The sequence below is a fragment of the Palaemon carinicauda genome, chromosome 37, assembly GCF_036898095.1.
Source record: "Palaemon carinicauda isolate YSFRI2023 chromosome 37, ASM3689809v2, whole genome shotgun sequence".
Classification (NCBI taxonomy): domain Eukaryota; kingdom Metazoa; phylum Arthropoda; class Malacostraca; order Decapoda; family Palaemonidae; genus Palaemon; species Palaemon carinicauda.
The window spans coordinates 22827629-22835128 of record NC_090761.1 but is presented as its reverse complement, the minus strand read 5'-3'; positions in this window follow the sequence as shown (position 1 = coordinate 22835128).

Here is a 7500-nt window from a genome sequence, read left to right as displayed (position 1 = left end):
GAATAACCTCCTGCTATTGTGGGTACATAGAAACTAATATGCATACGGTATATTTCTGTCCCTTAGTTAAAAATTCGTTGTTTTGAACCGAGTTGTTGGTAGTATATATTTGAGTGTCGACTAAGTTCAAGTTGTTCTTTTCTACTACCATAAAAAAATTTGTATTTTGATTTAGTTTTAGCTGCTTAACTGCCATCCATTTTCTAACATTAGTAAGAGCGTGGTTTAATGTTCCTGCGGAATTAATTACAACAGTGGAGTAAGATTGATAAAGGGTGTCTCACACCGAGAAAGGATTGCAGCTATACTAACTGAATTTTAATGTTAATGTTCTTGAAATGTTTTATTTCAAATGTTCATTACTTCTATTGTAGTTTATTTCTTTGTTTCCTTTCCACACTGGGTTATCTTTCCATGTTGGAATCCTTGGGCTTACATCATCCTGCTTTTCAAACTAGGGTTGTAGCTTAGCTAGTAATAAGAATAACAATAACAGAATTACACTGGCTACCTATTGAAGCCAGGTTAGTGTTTAAGATATGCGTAATGACTCATCAAATTATCAGAAGAGGACTTCAAAAAGATCTAAGAGAACTACTACACATTATGCAGCTAACTAATCATGTCGGCACGAGAATAGTTACATACGGTTTCAAGTTATTGGAGCCAAGATGTACTCCTACTGTAGGTTCTAGACTATCTAGAGCTTTCAAATATTCGGCTCCATGACTATACAATAAGCAACCACTAGATATCCGAAAGACTGAAAATATTAATGCTTCAAGAAGATGAAGATTTTCTCGTTTTCTAAAGTGCTTCGTCAATGTAGATTTCATAACTATCTCGGAATATGCTGTGTGATACTCTAAATATTTAAGAATGTATACGACAAATTGATCTTATAAGTCCTGTAGTGCGTATTGTTCCCCTGTGTGACAGGACCAGAAAACAGCTCTTGAAGTAAGCGAACATAGTTTTGGATGTGAATAGAGAAATCTAACAGAGGACCAAGATTGTATGTAAAATAGATAATTGTGCACGTAGCCTTGCCCTTCTCAGGGATTGTTGGTTATATTATTATTATTATTATTATTATTATTATTATTATTACTGGCTAAGCTACAACCCTAATTGGAAAAGGAGGATGCTATAAGCCCAAGGGCTCCAACAAGGAAAAATAGCTCTGTAAGGAAAGGAATTAAGTACATAAATAAATTATAAGAGAAGTAATGAACACTTAAAATAAAACAAATATTAAGAACAGTAACATCATCAAAATAGGCCTTTTATATAAAAACTATAACAACTTTAACAAAACAAGAGGAAGAGAAATACGATAGAATAGTGTACCCTCGAACAGTCTTATCAAGGTGGCTGTACTATTTTCAAACAAACTATTTTTCCAAGTACATAAAACTCCAAACCAAGATTGAATCAGTTTAGAGAAAACTAACCAAACAACAAAGAAAAAAAGGACAACACAACATTAGAAGAAATCCTGTCATGATGATCAGATAGAAGGTCTGGTGGTAAAGTCCTTGCCTGTTAATTGCCAGACTAAGGTTCGAGTCCCAATAAAACTCGTTATTTCGTTTGGTCGCTGCAACCTCACCATCCTTGTGAGCTAAGAAGGGGGGGGGGGGGTTGGGGGAGCGAATAGATCTATCTGCTAAGTCATCAGCAGCCATTGCCTGGCCCTCCTTGGTCTTAGCCTGGGTGGAGAGGGGGCTTGTCGCTGATCATATGTATTTATGATCAGTCTCTAGGGCATTGTCCTGCTTGATAGGGCAATGTCACTGTCTTTTGCCTCTGCCATTCATGAGCGGCCTTTAAACCTTTAAACAGTTCCAGGAAAAAAAACTTCAATAAGATAACATGTTCACAGTAAAACATCAACAAGATTAACGGTCAAAGCGCGAGAACTTGGAATAAGTAAATAGAAAAAACGTAACAGATACAAAACAATCATTTCGTTGGCTCTCAGGACTTATTGTGACTCATTGTTGATTATAGCTGAACCCCAACAACATAACATCAACAGAAAACGGGAACACCAACAGAAAAGCAAAAATAACAACAATAACAAAGAGGCTCATATCAATAACAAACAAGAGATAGAGCATTAGCAACAACAGCATTTTCATAACCGTAATAGCACCTGAACAAGTTTTAGTCTTACATTAATTTTATTTATTAAGTTATAAGGAAATATTTAGGTCAACAAAACTGCATCAATAACAATATAAAGAGCAAAAACAACTTTTTTTATGCTGAATAAGACTTGGAAACGAGTTGTCTTTCCGGTGCAAGATAAAAACAAAGGTAAAGGCGTCCGGTTCCAGTTCCAGTTTCATCAGAATAGATACTCATCAGAACGTCAGACGGGTAAGCTCAACTAACCCCCACCCCCACCCCCACCACCGTTGTGGTGCCCAACCACAAAAGTGGTTCCCCAGTAAAAAGCTTAAACTCACGGTCCATGGCTGGGATCGATCTGCTATCATGCGAATGATAGGCGAACGCGTTACCACTGTGCTAGCAAGGAGGCTACTAGATGGCAAACCTACAATGAAACAGTAACAAAACAGCAGAAACAGCGATTACAAAAGAACAGCTAACAGAAAAAGGAGGATCGCGATGCCCCCTGGAGCTGTTGGTGACAGGGAAAGCACTTGGCGAAGTCGTTAAGTTTGTCAAATGACTCTTCATTAAGTCTACGGGTGTTTTTTTCCCTCACAAACGATTCACCAGGATTATTCACCTTTCTATAAAGTAAGTTTTTCTTTTCCTTCTTCTATTTCTGAAGGTTGACTCGATAAACTTTACGTGGCAAAATCAGTGAAAGGATAAGGAGTTTTTCCGTTTCATTTTTGTCGTGTGAAAACACTAAATTAATTCTTCCTTTAAAATTAAGTTTCTAATTTATGTAAAACCAAATTATTGTGGCTGGTTCATCATCATCTCATCCAAAGGCAAATATTAAAAAAGGAAAATATACCATGGGAATAATGAAAATATGCGAAAAGGGTGATGAAAATGTACAAAAGACTGAAGTGTCTCCAACAGCGATCGTAGGCCTATTATAGTTATCTTATCAGCACTTGCATCATATTTACGGCATTGCAGTGCTCCAAGGCCTTTAGGAACCGCTATAACCACCATTTGTCTTTTGATGATGATTATTATTATCATTATTATTATTATTAGCTATGCTACAACCCTAGTTGGAAAAGCAAGAGGCTATAAGCCCAAGGGCTTCAACAGGGAAAGTAGCCCAGTGAGGAAAGGAAATAATAAATGAATAAATTACAAGATACGTAATGAACAACTAAAATAAAATACCTTAAGATCAGTAACAACATGAAATTAGTCTATCATATACAAATTATCATCATCATCATCATCATCTCCTCCTCCGCCTATTGACGCAAAGTGCCTCGGTTAGGTTTCGCCAGTCGTCTCTATCTTGAACTTTGCTCCTTCATTCATCATCTCCTACTTCACGCTTCATAGTCCTCAGCCATGTAGGTCTAGGTCTTACAACTCTTGTAGTGTCTTGTGGAGCCCAGCTGAACATTTAGTGATCTAATCTCTCTAGGGGAGTGGGAATAGCATGCCCAAACCATCTCTATCTACCCCTCATCATGATCTCATCCATATATGGCACTCGAGTAATCTCTCTTAAAGTTTCATATCTAATCCTGTCCTGCCGTTTACCTCCCAATATCCTTCTGAGGTCTTTATTCTCAAATCTACTAAATCTATTGACGATTGTTTCATTGTCATACCATGACTCATGCCCATAGAGTAATACCGATCTCACTAAGCTGATATATAGTCTGATTTTTATATGTAATTTTAGGCGATCTGATTTCCAAATTCTATTTAACCTAGCCATTGTCTGATTTGCTTTTTTTCAATCTCTCACTAAATTCTAATTCTAAATACCCTGTATTGGAGATCATAGTTCCTAAATACTTGAATGACTTTACCTCATTAATCCCTTCTCCTTCCAATGATATTTCATCTTCCATTGCATACTCCGTTCTCATCATCTCTGTCTTTCTTCTATTTATCTTTAACCCAACCTCGTGTGATATTTCATGCATTCTGGTAAGCAAGCATTGCTAATCCTGTGGTGTTCAGCTAACAAGGACAGCATCATCAGCATACTCTAGGTCTGCTAAATTCCTATCACCAATCCAGTCCAATCCTTCTCCATCATCTCTGACTGTTCTACACATTACAAAATCCATGAGGAGGATAAACAACATAGGTTACAACACATTCCCTTGGAGTACTCCGCTGTTTACTGGAAATTCATTTGATGATTCCATTAACATTAACTTTGGTCTTGCTATGCTCATGAACCGACCTAATAAAATTTACATATTTAAGAGGAATTCCATAATAATGCAGGACTCTCCATAAAATTGGCCGGTGCACACTATCTAAGACTTTTTCATAGTTCACAAATGCCATCAAAAGTGGATTTCTATATTTTACGCATTGCTGTACATGTCTCAAAATGAAAAATTGGTTAGTGCAACTTCTACCTTTTCTAAATCCTGCTTGTTCATCTCTAAGCTTTTCGTCAATCTTTCTCTTCAGTCTCTTTAGAATAAGCATACTATATATTTTCATAACTGACGTAAGTGTTATGTCTCTGTAATTATTGCAATCAGTCAGGTCTCTTTTTTTGTTTTTTTTTTTTTTGCTATTTTCACCAACACTCCTAACTCCCATTCATCAGGTTTTGCCTCATAGTGCCACATTATACAAAAAAATCTTGTAAGTACTCTGGGAGTCACTTCACTTTCGGCAAGTATCATCTCTGCAGTTATTTCATCGTATCCCGGGGCTTTCCATCTCTAATGTTTTGAGGATAGCTTCGACTTCAAACACATTGAATTAATTCATGGGAACATCAAGGTCTTTATCAGCTTCAGATATATCAATCAAATTATTCCTTTCATATCTCTTAATCATAACCTCACTACCGTGTTCCATCCAACGTTGTCTTGCCTCATCTTCTGTTGTTAAAACAGATCCATCTTTCTTTTTGATGGGTATATACTTCTTCTTTGCCCCCATAGAGATTTCATTGATAATTATATGAGCAATTCTTACAACATAGTCACTTCCTGAATTCATAGCTTTGTCAGCCTCGTCTGCTTTACTGTTTAAATATTCTCCCCAGTCATTGCTAGCTTTTCTTTTGACCTCGCTATCAAAACTGGAATACTTAGCATGTTCTACCTTGTAATTTTCATTACTTCCTCGAAAACTTTCAACAACAAATTTATATTTTTGTCTCCTTTTTATAGTATCCCAAGTATCATTTGATATCCATGGCTTTCTCCTTGTAACTGCGTGTCCCAAGACTTCTCTACCAACTGACTGATATATGTTCTTGATATCACATTAATTGTCTGCTCTTCGTCTCTTAAAGTCGCTAAAGACTGAAATCGATTCCTACATTCAATTGCAAATGTTTCTCTGTGCGCTTCTTCTAAAATTTTAGTTGTATCAAACCTATATATTCTATCTACCTTTCTGTTGGGTGCTTTCAGTTATAATTTCAGTGTGGCAATGAGGAGCTGGTGATCACTACCAATACCTGTACCTCTATAGCTTCTTACATTTCTCAGAGTCCTCTTTCCCTCTTTATTAATAGAAATATGATATATTTCCTTTTTGTAACTGCTACACGGTAAGGTCCATGTATACTTGTGGATGTTCTTGTGTTGAAAAAGAGTACCATCAAGGACAAGATTGTATGCAGAACAGAAACTTATGAAATGTGCTTCATCTTCATTTGCAACTTCGCCAAGACCCTTGGCACCCATCGCATTCTCTATCCCTTGATTATTCCTTCCAACTTTAATATTGAAGTCACAAATCACAATTTTCATATATCTCTCAGTGATCTCATCTATTACACTCTGCCGTTCTTCATAGTATTCATCTAACTTTTCTTCAGGGGAATCATTTGTTTGGGTAAAGTAAACTACATTACTCATGTTGCACTGCTTTGATTTGAACTTTGCTAGTAACAATCTTCTATCAATTATACAATCTTACAAAACAAGAGGAAGGGAAATAAGATAGAATAGTGTGGCTGAGTGTACCTTCAAGCAAGATATTATGGAGAGATGAATATCAATTAATAGATTTGCCAGCTTATCTCTTACCCATCAGAATCCCCTGATTACTGGGTGTCTAATTTACTAATAAGGAAAACAGAGGTAAAGATGAATTCAACAGAATATGACCAAATTATTCCACCTCACCTAGGAATCAAACCCTATTTTTCAAACGTTAAAGTTAGCATGTTTGACTACCATAAATGCCAGACGATATGAGAAATTAAATTAAGCAGCTATATAAGGAAATTCTGTTCTAAGAATATTCTAATTATTTATTACCTCTCTTATAGTTTATTTTCTTATTTCCTTTCCCCACTGGGCTATTTTTCCCTTGGGCTTATAGCATCCTGCTTTTCCAACTAGGGTTGTAACTTAGCTAGTAATAATAATAATGATAATAATAATAATAATAATAATAATAATAATAATAACAATAATAATAATAATGATAATAATAATAAATAATAATTATGTTAGTAATCATAACAATAATAATAATAAAAATAATAATAACAACAACAACAACAACAACAACAATAATAATAATAATAATAATAATGATAATAATAATAACAATAATAATAATAATGGGAGAGGGCCAAAAAGCCAAAATCACTCTACTACTGCAAGAGAGTGATTGAGTCCTTTGACCGGCCAGATAGTACATTGGATCATTCTCTGGTTACGGCTCATTTTTCCTGTGATTACACATACGCTGAATAGTCTGACCTATTCTTTACACATTCATCTCCGCTCAAGGGGTTAACTATTGCAATGTAATTGTTCAGTGGCTAATTTCCTCTTTTTAAGGGTAGAAGAGACTAAATTTTCAGGCACACTCTTCTCTCTTCATTGTTTATATATGACAGAAGAGGGAGGAGGAAGAAGGAGGAGGAAGAAGGAGGAGGGGCGAGAGGGAGGATTTATTTGGTAATCTCTATGTTGTCAGGTGAATGAGGAATGAGGAGAACGTAGAAAGAATATGTCAGACTATTCAGTGCATGTGTAGGCAAAGAAAAAATGAGTCATAACCAGAGACGAACAGGAAAGAAAGAGGAGAATGGCAGGCAAACCAGAAACCAATAATCTAATTTTCTATCATTTTTACATCCTCGTGATCACGTTAGCCCACCGAGATATAATGGATTTGAGCAGACACATAATGGTGTTCTCATAAGAGAGAGAGAGAGAGAGAGAGAGAGAGAGAGAGAGAGAGAGAGAGAGAGAGAGAGAGAGAGAGAGCAATGGATTTAAAATCACTTATTACACTCATTAAAATGCTAGCTGGAAAAAGTATTTTAAAATATTAAACAGGTCAGAAGCTATTGTCTTTGTGTGATTTCACCTGGGG